Below are 17,399 nucleotides of genomic sequence, written 5' to 3'. Positions count from 1 at the left end.
AGTGCTGTGTGACTTCCAGAGGAGCAACTCCGGAGCTCTGCTCAAATTTGCAGGAAAAATTCACAAAACATGGCTGCAGGAGGTTTTTGTGTTTCAGATTGTTCCTCCCCTCATCGTCCTTCATGTTGCCACTATCGCCTGGTCCCCCCGCTCTACTGGAATATACCCTGTGTTTCTACCTAGGCGGTGTATATCTGAACAAACTAGGTGCACAGACGACTAGTCAGCAGTTACACAGAAACTTCATTACGAAAATTCAGTCAAAAAAACATCAACAGATTAGGTCTATTTCGGATGGCTTCAAAGCCTGCACCTGGCTTAGTGGCAGTGCAAAGAGACAGCCAGGTCTCGTTTATCAAGTAGAGGGGACAGAAACTTAACATCCGCCACTGAAATTTCTCAAATTTAGGATTTCTAAATCAGAAAAAAGAAAACACAGTGGTTTGACATACCTCCAAAAACGATGCAGCTCATGCGAAACAGGCTCCCGCTCCAGAAATCTTCCCTCCCCGACCAGGGGTGACTGCACAACTGCTTCCTCAAAAAAAAAAAATTGTGAATTAGTTATGAGAAATTCCAAATGTTAAAAATTTTCACCACAGCGTTTTTTTCCTCCGTGACACGCTACGTTACATTTTAGTAAAGAGTAATGGCGTAATAAATCATGAATTTGCCGAGGTTTACTCGGTCCGTGCAAGCTCTCCGTTTCTGCCTTGCACCGGGGGTTTGTGTTGCGGTTCCTCCTGTGGAAATTTTCGTCCGCCATATACAAGGGCAGATTCCGAAATTGCAGCGCCGGCCTGTATATTAGCCTACATGAAAAAAAAAAAAGAAAAAGGAAAAAAGTCTGGGAGAAGAAGAGAGAAAAAAGAGGTTGGACGACTATGAAGTTACCCGGGGAAAAAAGAGACTGGAAATTACGCAGAGGGAAAAATTCTCATGTGAACTGAGAACATTATAACAGCAGGCTTTACTGCGGCTCTGCATTATAAGCTGTTGAGACAGATAGTGGCGTCTGATTACGTTAATGTTTAATCCTGTTTTACTCAAGGACAATTTCGGTATAAAACCACCATAACCTTTTTTGTCAGATAAACGTTCAAGTTCTGCAGGTGTTTGCAGATGTTTTTAGTGTTTCGTATTTAAAACGGGAGGAAAGTAACAACCCTTCATGACCTGTCTGTTACAAACCTGTTCAGGACTACTAGTTCAATGTGCGCATTTAAACTAAGATTCCTACAAGCGTAAAGGAAAGGAACCGCAACCAGCTAAAAATGTTGTTAGTGCCGCTTGTAACAGCAGGCTCCACATACAATTTGTTTTAAGGTTATTTGTAAAGAGTAAGGTTTTGGTTGGCCAACAAATTTAGATTTCAAAACCCCACTCAGAATTAACAATCTTTTTTTCTGTTTTAAAATACTTCAGTTTTGTTTCCAGAGAGAAGTTTCTTATTCAATAATACTGAAAGAACCATCCTTTTGCCCGTCAGCTAATAATAATTTGTGTTTCAAATAAATTCAGTGTGCAGGTATTGGCTGTAAATGAGAGGGTTGAATTATTTTTGACTAAATAATATTCATATAAATCCACACAACAATAAAAATGACAAGAATAATAAGATGATGAAGTATATTGCATTGTCATGTTGTTACTATATTACATTTATTATAACATCTCTGATGCAATATTGCAATAGTTTCCATGAGCAGAGACAACAACCAGCAATAATGTGTAAAAAAAAAAATACTGTGGACATTCAGGCTACTTTGTTCTTTACAGGCCTTTTATTCTCCACTGTGTTCTCAATCATTTAGTGGTAAGGACAAGGTGAACTGTGCAGGTGAGAGGTAGTGATTCTTTGTGTAGCCCATTCACATCCTCTGAAAAAAACCTCTGTCATAAGGGATGAGTAGTCAAATGAAGAAATCATAGATGGATTAATTACCAATTTCATAATTTAACCAATCATTAAGTTATCCAGCTAATCAATCAATTAAATGACCAATTTGTCATTAGTTAGTTATTATGGCTTTTATGTATGTTAGTATGAATTGCCACCTGTAAAATGCACAAAAGAGAAATAAATCCGCAAATGTAAAATACATTAACTCAGTATTATTTCATCTCCTGCAGGACTTACTTTTTCTTTTAAGAGGAGTGGTTTTATTGGTAGATTTTATTGGTTTTATTTTAGTTAACAAACACAAAGAGTAAAAAAACTAAACTAAAAGTGAAAAACAAAAGGAAAAGTGGGTGTAAAAATGGAACTAAATGTGAAAGTAAAAAACAAAGCTTTAGAAAGCACTAAATTACACATATTAAGGTGCACAAGTATATGCTTCCTTTATTATGACTGTGATGACAAATCTGCCCCTGAGTGTTTACAAAAAGTTTCCTGAGGGAGGCTCCCTAGGCACCTATGAGCTGAAGGTGTCTGGGTGCTTCTCCAGTGTCTTCTTTACAGCAAGGGCAAAGTCACTTTTGGGGAGGAAAAAAAAGCTTATGTCAATGACATCTGGGCTGAATGTTTTGAGTAGGTACATGAGAGACTCAGAGTCAATATGGAAGAATAGTCTGATCAAAAATATGTCTTCTGGGGCATCACAGTAAACACTCTGCACATCAGCAGAAACAGCATCCCTGCCATGAATTCTGGTGGAGGCAGTATCATGCTGATGCTTCCCTGCAGCAAGCCCTGGAGGGCTTGTGAGGGTGGGTAGGGGGGTCAAATGTATGCAGCAAAATACAGAGAAATTCTGGAGAAAAACTTGCTTTGGTCTGCAAGAGAACTGCAACATGGGAAGATTTTTTTCCCCCTAGAGACACCAATCCTAAACATAAAGCCACAGCTACACAGTAATGGCTGAAAAACAGCAATGTTAATGTCCTGGAGTGACCGAGTCAGAGTCCAGACCTCATCCAATCAAGAATTTCTGGTGGGTTCTTGGAAATTACTGACTCATGAGCAACTAGACAGAGATTCAGCAATTTTACAAAAAATAATGGGGAAAAACTGAAGTTTGTCCAGATGTGAAAAGCTCACACCAACCACAAAGACTTAAGGTCGTCAGTGTGGAAAAATGTGCTTCTGCATTGACTTGAGGAGTGTAAATATTTACATAGAAAATGTATTTGTACGAAAACTATGAAAAAGTAGTAGAACTTTCTCTTTTACATTAATTATTGATTTGTTTGTCAAAAATCACAATTACGTTCACTGATTTGATGATTTATTGTTGTAAAGCAACACAGGAATAGTCTCAGCAGAGGAAGAGTCCTTATTACTGTATGCACTATATATATTAATTTTCTTTTCATCATGATTTTAGCATGGTATATTTCAGTTTAATATAATTTTTTGCCATTTTCTTTTTTCTTTAACATGGTGTAAAATATGACTGATATTTGAAAAGGTTCCCACCACAACCAGAATCCCTAAAACACAAAGTCTCAGTCTTGTTTTCCTTGTTGTGCTCTATGATGAAATTAATATCCTTTATATATATATATATATATATATATATATATATTATATATATATATATATATATATATATATATATGATCTGCACTCTATGCTTTGACTTTTACCCTGCAGGAGCCCTCTCACCCTCTGTCTTTCTCATTGTCTTGAAATGCATTTACTTTCTCTGTCCAGCAGAGGGCACCAGTATACCAATGAATAGTCACTGCCATTGCTCCTATGCAGTGGCCAGTTTGTACACTGCATCTGTACATTAAAACCTGCCCCCTGTTTAGCTCTGTCTCCCTCTGCTGTTAATGCTTTCCCATCAGTTTCAGATATATTTGTTCTTTTGCCTCCCTGGGCTAGTATGACTCTTCTTTGGCTTCTCATAGCACTGTGATTTTTAAGGGTCACTGTTAAATTAACACCAGCAGAGAGGACAACAACAAATACACTCAGATGTCTAATGTGCCACTGAGACAAGTGAGTGAAGGATGTTTTAGGAGGTCTGAGGTGAATAAAACAGTCCCACTGACTGATGGTGGGGAAGGAGTTGTTGACTGCTCAGAAATTTGGGATAAAACCTATTGTAGCATCTGTAGTGTCCTTGATATCACAAAATACACTCTTTCTTTCCTCTATCATTTTTCACAACTCAAGGTTGGCCTGACCTCCTCTCAACCTACTTTTTGAGAAATTTTCCTTCAACAGGCAGAAGGACCAACAGGTGAGACGGACTGACAACAAGGATGCTATTTTTTCTCAGTGACCTACTTGGTGCCTGAGAGCCGCCAGACCTTTGCTGCATGCTCAAGAGCTCGGCATAAATTAGCAGGCAGTTCCCACCAAACTGATGCTACTAAAATCTAGGTCTTCCAAAATTTGTCAAAAATGACATGAATAAAGAGAACAACAACTTACAGAAAAGGTACTTTTGTGCCGTGGAAAGATTTGCTGAAATATTCAGAGCTAAAGTTATTGCTTCTATTTTGGCACAAAACAAGTTGTTGAGTGTCTGAAGCTGACTATGTTTACGGTACAAATCAAAAGCAATAAAATACACCCTTGTTTGATTCAATACACCCGAGGGTTTTGCTACCACACCATGAGATACTGATCATACCAGATTTGCTATGGTCTGGTATGATCACTAGCTTATGGTGGCTGAGGTTAGTTGTTAGCAAACTTAAGATGTTGCTTTCTAACTGACATTGCTAAGGCTGTTTGCTGACTTTGTGACTCCAGTCTGCTTATGCTACTGATACATTTTAGCACATCACTGATCAACACTTTTACTATGGCCACTGTTCAGCAAAAGTTACAAAGTCTTTAAGGCCCCAAACTGATCAACACACAACTCCCATTCTTGCCATGGCAATAATAATTTCTGACATAACTTCCATATTGGATGAAACAGGGCAACAGTGTACTATTACTATTACTATTCCAAGGCCAAAACAATCACACAGACAGATGCACCTGTACAAGCATCTGCTTGAAATATGATAAATGCAACAGCATACAGTACACACTGTGAGGTAAGAATCAGTGAATATATGTGCACAATACATTTAGACAAAGACACAGTTTTTCCCTCCATGCTGCAGATGGTGTTAATGCTAGACAAAATAAATCTTTTCAGCACACACACCTGCCTGCCTGATTTATTCACATATACCAGTGGCCTAAGTTTTTATGGTCTACATTTAGAAGAATTGAAAAGTCTTAAAGGTATATTGAATACATTTTAACATTACTTGTATTTACTATTGGTTGCAACAGACCTTTTTCAGAAGAGACATGTTGTTATAGTAGGGAAAACACAGGTGTTACTAATAACATTAACGGTGGCTGCGTTTGATTCAAGTGTCCCAGTAACCCATGACAATGTGACCATGGGCCAGCACACACAACACCAGGACCCTGAAACTGATGCAGCTAAATGCTAAATTAAGCCATAATTTATTACTTACACCTGTGTTTTTCCTGCTGCGACAAAATGTCAAATTGTCCTCTGTGAAAAATGAAACATTCCTTCAAGATATACTGTAGGGTACATGGCAGTATGTAACAATCAGTGGAAGACCTTAAAGAACAAGTTGAAGCTGTTTTCTAAAATCCCAGCCTTGGAATGGAAACACTGTGTGTTTTGTGCACTGATTTATGCACAGACTGTGAAAACACCCAAACCACTCAAGGAGGCTTTGGGGTGCAGTAAGGATAGTGTTGAGCACAAATGATGTATACAGGCAAGTGCAGAGACAGAGCATGGACATGCACGTACACATAATGTATATTTGCTGCTGTTATTGATGTGTGTTAACATCCATTTAAGCTATAGCACTGAATGACAGCAGTGTTGATCTAAACACAACAGTTATATACAGAGTGATAGAATCTCTGTGGTCAGTTAAAATATCAAGTACCTCAGTGTAACCAGCCATTACAGTACAAAAGTTCATCCTTTACCTAATATGTATTGTTGGTTCAAGAAAACAGTAGTTGATGGCTGACCACAGACAAGTAAAAGCAGCACTGGTAATTACAGGGTTTTGTCAAAAGCCAATCAAATCCACATACAGTGTGTAATTTAGGATCAGGGACACTGTTCAATTCTATTGAGTCAAAAACAGAATATTTTTGTTTTCTACAGTGACCAGTTTAAAAGAAACGGAGGGAGACATTAGGCTTAACATGTTTAAAGGAGCAGTTAGGGGGAAAAGGCTTGTTTGCCATCTTAAACTGAATCTGAATAGAAGATCAATACATATTCACTTCACAACTGCTTCCAATATTCAAACCTAGTTTTAGTTTTAGCTTAACATTAGCTTAACTAAATAGATAAATAAATAAACAAACACAAATAAATCTAACTCAAGAGCCACTTACTATTTCTTACATTAGAGCTTTCAATCGCATCTAATGGTCTTCATCAGTGGATTGAGTTTGCCCAGTTGTAACTGAGATGTCATGTTTAGCTAAGCTTAACAAGAAAAAGATACAGTTTAACTCTGTTGAAAAGAAAAGAAAAGCAAAGAAAAGGGAAAAATACACCCTCTTGTGTGCAGTATAACTCTAAAGTTGCCTTGCATGTCACGTCATCACACAGATGCACAATACTCGGTAAATAACTGTGTTTCTTTCCAAAAATGTCAATGAATAAAGTAGTGTGGCTTGCTGACATTACCTTACATTTGACATATGCTCATTTTTAATAGCTCTGCACATCTAGAGATATGCTCTTTCATTTGTTTTATATAAATATATTAAATAAAATAGTCAACTTGTACCAGTTGTTATAAGATTAAATGTGTTGGTTAGAAGCAACCTGTCTACAGGATCATATAGTCAAAGAAACAATAATGGCTATATAAAAATAAACATCACACAAGTATTTTACTCTCTTACCTGTATGCTGTATACGTTCAAGTTGAATTTGTGACCTCTTTTGATTGTGATTGTCTCACTCTTGGCCAAATTACTACCCTTCTCATTTACATAAGACAAAAATCAGTACAGCCGTATTTGAAAAAAAAGTTGTGCTTCTTTGTATAAACATGTATTAAAGAGTAACTTTTAACCTGTTTTAGTCCAGCAAAAACAGATTCCATAACAGCATGAGTAGCACTTTGCCTATTTTAAGACAAATTGTCACACTCTTTTCAACCTCAGCCTGCAGGTAATCAGAGGCTCCGGGCTGTTTTGTTCCTTACATGATTGCAAACTGTGACAAGAGCACAGAGCAAGCAGTCCATAATTGCTTGAACGCCATCTCAACACTTTCATTCTGAGCACCTGATTAGGGAAAGAGAAGTGAGTAATGTAATTATAGTTATGATGACAGGGTAGTATGAACTGACTAAAGCTCCCACGCTTTCATATGCACTAGAAGCCAAGAAAGGTTGAGGAAGAAACTAAGAATAAAACATACAATGATTATGCAGTGAACCTCTGCTGCCCACAATGACAAAATGTCTGATTACAGCAGTGCCCTTTCCAAAGCTAATTATAGCTATCCACTTTCTGTACTTGGATGTTGTTTTTATGTTTGGTCACTGTACAGTCAAGGCCACAACCTAAAATCATCATCAAGGAACTGAAAATATAAGAGGAAGCATGCAATGTATTTATATTTTTCACTGAACTTGGCTCTGCTCAAAGTGGAAATCATCAAAGAGAGCATTTTAACAAGGCATCCGGTGACTTTTGTGAAATTAATAAGCAACAAAATAATTATAACTTAGTTTATGTATAATAACTTGATGTTTGACTTAGCTTAGTAATTATAAACACTTGAGTGTTTGTGTGGTTTTTCTAACCTCGCCAATGAAAGCCACACATGCTTTGAATTCCTGAGAGTGATGTCACGAAACTCTTTAACTAAAAATGATCAAGTTTGCTTTTAAAAGTTGAGAGGAGCTCATGAATGTCTGAGGTAAATTGAATCTACCCAATTTTTCCTATCAAAACCACAAATGTCGACCACATGACAGTGCCATGGGAAAAGTCAGGGGATTACCAAAGTCATTAGGATACATTGTCTGGAAATCATGAATGCCTCACAGGCATCCATCCAATCGTTTTTTTCTAGATATTTCAGTCTGGACTAAAATAGTGAACTGACAGGGCTGTTAACGTGGCTAAAAAGTAGGAGCAGGCTGAACATATATGTTATAGAAATTCACATCATTAATTTGTATGTTACCTTCTTTTATCGGTCACTCCAATCTTTGTGTTTTATAATTCACTATTTAATGTTCGTGGAAATCAAAGAAAGTTTTTCTATTCAAACCTCCAACAAACACACAACAGGTCACAGTGAGGCCAAGGTTAACAGCTCATTCCAGTCACGTCTCCTCCACTTAGCAGTAAAACTTTATACAGCCTAATATACCGAACCCTCTTCTTCTCAGGGAAGGCTGCTGAACTCAAAGCAACCTCTAAACCATCAAGTATCACAAACCATCAATTTATCTTGTTTTCATATGTTTTCTTTTGGAAATTATTATTTGTGCTATTGTTTGGTGTGTTTGCTCCGGTGGATAATTGTGTCTTATTTCCTGTAGAGCCTCACTTCATATTATTTACAGCCATCTATACAAAAATATGACTGGTCATATTAAGCCAAACAAGATAAGATTTCTTTGTTGTTGTTGTTCTGAGTGCACTTTCTCTACCGCCATGTAATGTTTTTTGCTCCACTCGTTGGTACCTTATCACAAAAACAGTTCCAGCAGCCAGTATCTGCAACTACGAGTTCAGAATTACAAATATGAAGACAGGTCATCCTGTTCCATCCTTTATCTGTTTTTTTTCTCCTCTGCTTTCTGTGTCAGAGTCATTCTCTGGCCATCTGGCTGTCCTCCAGAAATAATTCATCTTGACAGCAAACCCCCCCTTTTTTGGTCCCTCAGGTGACACATTTGATCACCACTACACCGCATGATGAGGTTTTCACTGATGTGATGATGAGAATGAGACAAAATACAAACACCCAAAACATAAAAAAACTACAGTCCTGAAGGATCACTTATGCTGATGTGACGGCACATGATACTCCCCACAGCTGTTTCCCTGATTGGCTCTGAACACTACTGAGTTCCACATTGATGAGTTCATTACCAGCTAAATTAAGAATGTACACTGATAGATAAATTGAGTTTAGCGTTATTGAAAACAGTGACAATGACCTAAATGCACCATCTGTCAAAACTTGCTAGAGAACAAAACCAGGAAGCTAGCCAAGTTAGAGCGACAGATTACAAAGCACCCCAAGTATGAAGGAAAACAAAACGATTTTTCCATCTGCACAGGGACGAATACGCTTTCCACAAATTACAGATGGTGACAAAATCTCAGAAAAAGCACAGATGGCTTCTTATCAAGTTGTACAATAAATAATCTCTCTATTTGAATGTTTACTGGTAAAAGTTACATGTTTCATGTTGCAATATGTTTTGTGTGTACTTCTGTGGACACACAAAACATTCTAATACTCTTCAAATCCAATTTGAAGAGTATTAGAATATAAAACGCTTCACAAGATCATGTGTGGGAAGATTTCTACTCTGTCAGAGGATCCTGGCCAAAAAACAAAGGCTGAGAAACCAAGGTTTATGTGACACCTTGAATAGCCTCGACCTCATCAGTTTCACATCAACTTATAAAAGTCCATGTGAACGCATTTCGGTGATTGTTTTGGGCAGTCTGGAAGACTTTGGCACCATGTGGTGCTTGTCGTCTCAAAGCTGACCTTTGGCCTGACCCAGAGCTGGAGTTGTGACAGTTGACAGGAGACAGCCTGTCTGACCTCCAACCAGACAGACAGTGTCTGGACAGGCAGAAGGTGTGTGGACAGCTGATGACACACACAATATTCACTATTTGTTATTCACAAACCCCATACTTTATTACCGCAAAAAAAAAAAAAAACGGCAGTGACTTCTCTGGTTAGATGTTGCTAAATAGCTATATATTGAGACAGAATGCATGACTCATAATTCATAACTCATAAAAAGTTTTTTTGTCATTCACATGGTTAAAATTACATTGCGGTAGTTTAATGCTGCATTGATAGTGAAAATATATCCAGACATAACAAGACTTAAACAATGACTACTTGTATTGTAATAGTTTTGAAAAGGCCTTGTCTGTATACCTTTACCTACAGATACACTGAAATGATTGTATTCAAGTGATGCGAGTAAAGATCAGTGTGATGCTCTGTCTTGGAAGTTAGATGCAAGCCTTGTGCTGGATCATGGTGGTGAGGAGAGAACTGAAGTTACAAAGCCAAACGAGGCCAATTTGTACCCTCATTTATCATCAAAAAGAGCGAGGTGCCCCCAGCCTCAATGAGATTATATCCCAGGCTGGCAGCTGTGTCATAGTTGGTCAGGAGGTTTCTTAAGATCACAATGACAATCCTCATTATTAAGTATAACCTTAAGTTTTAGTTTCTAATCAAATCAAAGGCACTTATGTAACTGTAACAGTATACATCTGGGTCAAGAGGAACCCCTGACACTAATTGCGGAACTAAAAAATTAGGAAAGCAAGATTTTTCAAGCTATTTGTAAATTAAATGTATCGGAGGATGGTGCTCCTGGCAAATATGGATATAGGTGTATGTGTGCGTGCGTTGGCTTGACCTGAGCATTGACATCATATAAATGAGCAGTCTATAAATGGAACCTCATTAGCGGACTGTTATAATAGAGGCAGGGCATCTCAAGGACCCTGGGGGCTTCAAATTCTGCCAGTGATGCAACACTTAGAGACATGTTCTTGGCTCTTTCACAAAAGAGTTCATGTCCACCAGTTTTTGTCCGCTATCACCTTTAAAAACATTATATGTTCCAGTGTCACTGCTGTAGCTCACTACTTTGAAAAGGAAAAAACAATATTTAGTTGCAGATTTTTAAAAATCAAACACTGATATGGCAACTTGTTAGCAAATAGTTGTGTCTTTACATGTCTAGAATATACTGTGTAGGGCAACATTTGAAATGATGTGGAGTCATGTTTCTGTCCACCTGATGGATGTAAGCCCAATACTCTCCGTTTTGCTCTGTTTTGCTCTCTACCAACTCTTGAGAAAAATGTTTGGCTCTTTAGCTGCTAAATGGTTCACTGAGTTCACAAGTTGGCCACCAACTTTGTCTGGCTGTCATTTGGTGCTGGGCTGGTAGCGTAAAGTGAGTAGGAAATATGTATAGTAGGAAAGGTAATCATACTTCATTTATTAAGGGCAGCACGCACCAGGAGTTGGTTGGGGTAGATGATGAGCGTACAAAGTGCACGACTGTCACACCACAGACTGGGTCCCAGTCTAATGGCCCTGTCTGCCATTAGGCTGAGGCAACGAAAGCACTTTGGTTGAGGTCAGAGAAAGATCAAGGTTTTACTTTCGTTTTACTTTCCATTTTGTGCTACTTTATACCTCACATTTATACCCCAGTGCACTTCAGAGGGAACTGTTGTACTTTGTTTCTGTACCACCTTTGCGGCTTTTTAACCTTGTTATAAGTTGCATAATGTTTGTCCCTCAAATATACTTGACCATCCACATTATACAAAGAGCCGCATATAGCTCTTTGAAGCCACTGTTTTTATGTCAAGAGCCTTTTTCATTTTCCATATTCATCACCCTCTGTTTTGTCCACACTGAGGATTCTCTTGTGAAGCTCGGCTCTGTCTCCTTTGTCCTGAATGTAACATGACAAGCAACTAAAGATAAATGTAGCCAGAGGAGACTTAAAAGAATGTCTTAATTAATCTTAATTTATGAGTAGGCAGAGGATGTTTTACAGCTCTGGCTCTGGTGAGAGAAAAACCTGGACTCTTTCTGTTCTCTCCTTTTGTTTCATTCCTCTTTCTTATGACTTGCTCAATTCTCTCATCATCTGACCCAACTGCTGCTATTTTGAGAATCTTCTCCCTCTCGCTCTCCTTTCCTAATATTACCTTTATGTTGTCCTCTTCAGTGTCTCTCACATATTTTTTTCCAATTTCCACTTAAATCTTATCACTGTCCTCCCCTCCAAATGCTCTTCCCTCCCCCTCCATCCCTCTGTCTGTCTGTCTGTCTCGCTCTCTCTCTTGTGAATGAAGAGTCAGTGACTGAAATTGCGAATGGGACTCTGCGGCCTACAGCGGGATGTTACAAAACACTGCAGCACTTGTTATTCATAGTGCTGCCCTACTTTTACCAGTACCTGTTTGTGCAAGTACACACACCCACACTGAATGGATTGATTCACAATTTTTTCCATTAATAATGAAAATGAGTGATTCATATACGTAGGATTCACTAACAGAACTGATTTGAGACTGAGGTAATAAGTATATCCATTTGTACTCTGTGAAGTCTTTACAGTAGCTGCTGGCACTGCTGATGCTGGGAAATGACATCACACAGTGAGTTTGTGATGCTGATGACTTAGTTTCCATCACCGAAAGCAGAGCTGAAGTCCATTTTCCCCGTAGTTTACTGCCTAAGGTGGGTGACTGGTGCTCTACCCTTGGTGGATACAAACTGTTTCATGTCTAAGTCCTGACTGCTCCAAAATGAAACAGCTCCAGAGCTCTATATGTGTAGCCAAGGTACTGATACTCACTTGCAGTTTGGATACAGTAAGGACAAAGAATATATGATCTTGAACTGACTTTGATGTATGCATAGAAAGAGTGAATACTCTGCTTACTCCTAGTCACATATGTCACATACATTTTTATTCAAGTACATGTCATGGTGGTTTGGTGGTGGTTTATAGGGAAAGGTCAAGATGACTACGTGGCAGCTGAGGGACACATAAGGCTAGAACGATCACATCAGAAACAGCCAGCAATACTTTTTCTTGACAGTACAGGAAACATAAGAAAGAAAATATGAACTATTACATCACAGACTACAGTATGTAGTTTGGGTGGGTGCTGCTTTCTAAATGTATCCTTCATTCAAGGGCACGTGCTAATGTTGAGCACACAGAGACATTGTAGAGAAAATTATCCAAATCAGCACTGTAGTTTGCATGTGCCTCTTGACATTCATTTATTTATGTTCTGTTCTACAGAACCACCACCACCCCCCGCCCCCTGTCTTTACCCCCATCAGAAACAGAGCCACTCAAGCACATGCTCTAATTGTATGAAATTATGTAATTGACCTACAGGTATATCTGACTTGGAGAGCAGGGGAATAGGCTGTTCTTTGCCTTTATTCTCTCATTGTTCAGCCAATGGTTTTCATGTGAAGTAAAAGCACTAGTGGCTTTCCTGTCTTTGAAAAACCTTTTTCAGCCCCCCACTAGAACGAAAAGAAACAAGAGAAAAATGGATAAGTGCAGAGGTACAGTACATTCCAAACTCAATGTAATCTTTGGCATGGCGAGCCATAAAATATTTATTCAGGTATGGAAAAATTATCTGTAAAACTACATCAGTTTTAAGCATGCAATTAATGTAATTGTACTAGTCTTAATATAAAAAACAACATAATGACAAGCTGCACGATTTTCTCTCTGAATACTTGCAAGTATCAACGTGATGTCATTCATCCCTTTGTTTTGTTTTGATGCACGCAGCTAAAAATACACATCAAATAACCTTAATGGATGACTCCCACCCCCCCACCCCTTCATGTGACGTCGGGAGCTACAAATCAAGCCGCGTACACATTCACAAACACACACATGTGAATGTGCACTTTTGTTGTGTGCATCATTTCTAATCATAACGCTTTGCTGGTGATGCCAGAGTCGAGGATTATGCTAAACCAAACGTGAGCTCTAATCTGGATGAGTTTCTGACGGTTTCTTTCTCTTTTTTTTGAGGTTTGAGCGGGAATGGAGCTCCATGGTGACCTAGATGCTTTATACCAAGCTTCCAGTTATGGTATTACTTGTGAATGAGTGAAAATCCAGTAAAGATTATTTTTAGATTTTAACAGATACTGCTCAGTGTGTGTCTAAGGCTTATCCGTTTTGCCCCTCCCTGCACCCACCTTTCATGCACAAGTCAGGGAGTTACTTCTAAGTACATTTCTGCCAGTAAAAATAAGCATTTGAGTCATGAGCTGCAGGATATTGTCAGAGTGCACTTACCATCAGCTAAAGTGTTGATGTCCCACAGAGAAGCCCCCCATGGTGATGTATGTCTCTCTATATATAACCTTTATCCTGGAATGTCATGTAACTCAAGTACAATATATCAGACAACTCTCTATGGCATGGGCTGCCCAACTGTTACTGTACAATTTTGATCTAAAGCTTTACAGGGTATGTGTTAAGGGAAAAAAATACACAATGTAACAAAGCAGTGCACATGGGGGAACAAAATCATTCTCAGTTGAGAATGAAAGTGTGATTCATCAGTTGACTGTATCTTGCGAACAGAGGTGAGAATTAATCAGATCAGACAGAGGCTGAGCTTGGACACAAACACACACAGGCACGCAGACATAGCTGGTTGTTGAGGCTACTGTAGCTAATTTACAGCTGACATCTGTACAGTTGATGCACTGGCTGTGGCAAAGCAGCAAAAAATCAGTGCAAATGATGAGAGGTAAAAATGTGCTTCACTTTCTGTATGAACACACTTTTAGATTTGATTAAAGCTGATTAAAATATCACAGGACACTTGACTAAAGGTAAAAAATGTGGCTGAAAAGTTCAAGACAATTCAAATGACTCAAATCATCAGATACTTCATGAAAACCAGCTAGAGCAAACAACTGTACGGAATAAAAATGGCCTTCACACACAGGAAGGGTGGAGTTCTATCTTTGCCCCTTTTGAAGGTAACAGACAACCTTTTGCTGCAGGGCCACTGGAAACCTTAAGTGCACATTTCAGGCCTGGAAAAATGTGGAAGACAACCTCATGTGGCGAGACAGTCAGATAAAACTGAAATGCCATCTCAAAAAAAAAAAAAAAAAAAAAAAAAAAAAAGCACCAGAATTTGACTTTTTACTGGAAAACTGGTACTATTTACCTCAGGACCCTCCTACTCTCAGGGTGGACATGCTGAGTTATCCACCATAAGAACAATAACAACAAAAGAAAAAAAAAAACTATATGCTTTCTCCTCCCTATGTCTCATTCCACCTCAGACCAGAGAGAGACAGGAGTGGCGTCATTCTGGTAGCTATGGTGTTTGGTCACGCTCTCTTGAAGCATTTCCAGTAGGGGAGCTAGGAAGTAATATACAGTGTAACATTTGTCCTTCTCCCAGTGGCATTTTTGTCTTTCATTCTCAAAACCCTATTTAAACAGCTGCTTAAACCTGTTAGTCACAGTGTGACGTAAAGCATGCGTCATCACTGAACTGATAGAGTTATGAGCATGTTTAGTATTAAAACATTCGTGTGTCTGTATGTGTGCATGTACTTGCCCATTCTCTTACTATGTTGATTCATTCATTTCTATATCTCCTTAGTGTCAATGCTCTGGTGAATGATCTGTTTACACTGTACCCGTTTACTCATCTGCACCAACCATCTACTCATCTGTTGTTTGTGAGTGGGAGTTTGTTCAAGTGGCACATTCAGACATTGTTAGAACAGCAGTTCAACCAGGAAAAACTGCACTGATCCACTGATATTTAAAGCATATATGTGTCAGGAAATAACTAATAGGTAGCAGTTGTGCTGGCTGATTGCTCAGTATTTGCACCTGGTATTTATTAGCTGTTGATTCCTGGCACTTCTGTGTGCTCCTGAAGGCTTAAACTATAAGCTTGAAACTGCAACAACATTGCTGTCCTTTTTGAGTAACTCTAAGAATTAATTACAATCATTTTCTCATTTACAGGATAATTTTACACAAGCCTCAACACTGGCTCAGACAATTAAATGTTAATATTTGAGTAATTGCACATATTTGTAGGTTAGATGATGATGCTCCTCAGGATGCATATATATTTGACGATTTCATATTTCTGGAACAACTGTGGAACAACTTGTGCGAGGAGTAAAGGGTGATGTGGCCTTCCCGGTAAGACCTCTGCTATAATTTCATTAGTTATTTTTAGTCTCAGCACAGTTCAAACAAAATGTGTTTTATCATCCTTCCCATGCTGAGGAGGAGAAGGAGAATTGCCAGTTATAATATTATTGTGGGCTATTGGCATTTTCACAGGGAAGAAAAGATACCTAAAAGCTTTAACTGGAAAGCCAGAGCAACAGGTTGTGTAACTGAAATCAAATTTAAAACATTAAGACCATCAGAACCTGCACTCACTGAAAGGCTTGGATTGTGTGTATTTAAGGTTTTTTTTTTTATTCTGTCTCAGATACTAGACATTACCTTTTGTATACATGTGGTTTTGTATAATTAAGGTCTTAATATGAAATACATTTAAGGCATTTGATTTTGCCCATTTCTTAAAGTAATCCATAGCAATCAATATATTCAATTTAAATTACTAAGGGTAAAAAGATAATGCCACAATGTTTCTTCTCTCTTGATGACTCCATTTAGCAGTTCTATTGAAGCACATATCTGAGAATCTGTAAATCTGTAAATCTTATGTCACAGCCATACCCGTAGGAAGTATAATTGCGGATTATGTTGCCAGTCCCTGGTTCCTGTTTTCTAATTTTACATCAGAAAAAAAGGAGAAAGGGGTTTCCTGACTGCATCCTGAGGGATCAAGCCCTGGTTGCTAAGAGACTAATGGAAAATCAGGGGCTAAAGGAATGGCAAGAATGAGTCACTGACCAGGGAAAACTGAGTGCCTGAGTGAGAGAAAGAGAAAATTAAGGGGGGAAATGCTGAAAAATGATCTACCACTCCATCTCTATGGAAAAAATAACAAGTATAATCACTACTCCCTTTGGTTTGTTATTTGATGCAAACATCTGTTTGCTTGTCTGTGCATTTGCAGCATCTTACTCCACTGATCCTCAATCATAGCTCCTCCCTTACTGGCTGTTTTTGACTGACATGATTTTATTGATAACAGCCCCACTACAAAAATAGCAGGAGGAATTTAAATTCAAAACACGACTCCTTCCCGGCTATAATTAGACGCCCTGAAACATCATTCTCTACCTATGAAAAAGATTAACAGTTATTGTTTTTCTTCAGAGAGTGGTTTATATTATAGCTTAGTCCCACAGGAACTTTAATAAGTTTATTAGACCTTCCTCCAGTGAAACAAAGCTGTGTATGATTGCGTATTCACATCTGTGCAGCGTGTCTTTGATAGTGTGTCACAGAGCAGAGAAATGAGAAGCATAAGCAGGTTAGCAGCATTTACTACGCATCATTCGGCCCTCCCAGTGCTATTAATGGCCTGTTGACGCCACTATGATGAAGCTGGATTCATGCAGGGATTAATTTCCTCATGGGAAGAAACTACAATGCTAGACACTAGCAATGCCTTGAAAAGTTACTTGTTAGAGGTCTAACTGACACTTGGTGATACATTT

At 38.5% G+C, this 17,399-nt stretch overlaps 1 protein-coding gene across 6 annotated transcripts in view; it reads right to left on the bottom strand.

Annotated features, from left to right (window-relative positions):
• Window positions 1-997, bottom strand: part of znf618 (zinc finger protein 618) — a 32,033-nt gene extending 31,036 nt beyond the window's left edge. For 3 of the 6 annotated variants that reach the window (XM_018662937.2, XM_018662939.2, XM_018662938.2), the window contains exon 1: window positions 453-997. The gene's annotated coding sequence lies outside the window, so the exon portion shown is untranslated. The remainder of the gene's footprint in view (window positions 1-452) is intronic. The other 3 variants (XM_018662940.2, XM_018662942.2, XM_051072917.1) reach the window with 2 other exon arrangements.
• Between the last annotated feature and the right edge of the window lie 16,402 nt (window positions 998-17,399).

This window comes from Lates calcarifer, linkage group LG9 (assembly GCF_001640805.2).
Source record: "Lates calcarifer isolate ASB-BC8 linkage group LG9, TLL_Latcal_v3, whole genome shotgun sequence".
NCBI lineage: Eukaryota > Metazoa > Chordata > Actinopteri > Centropomidae > Lates > Lates calcarifer.
This window is presented reverse-complemented; position numbering and strand designations above follow the sequence as displayed.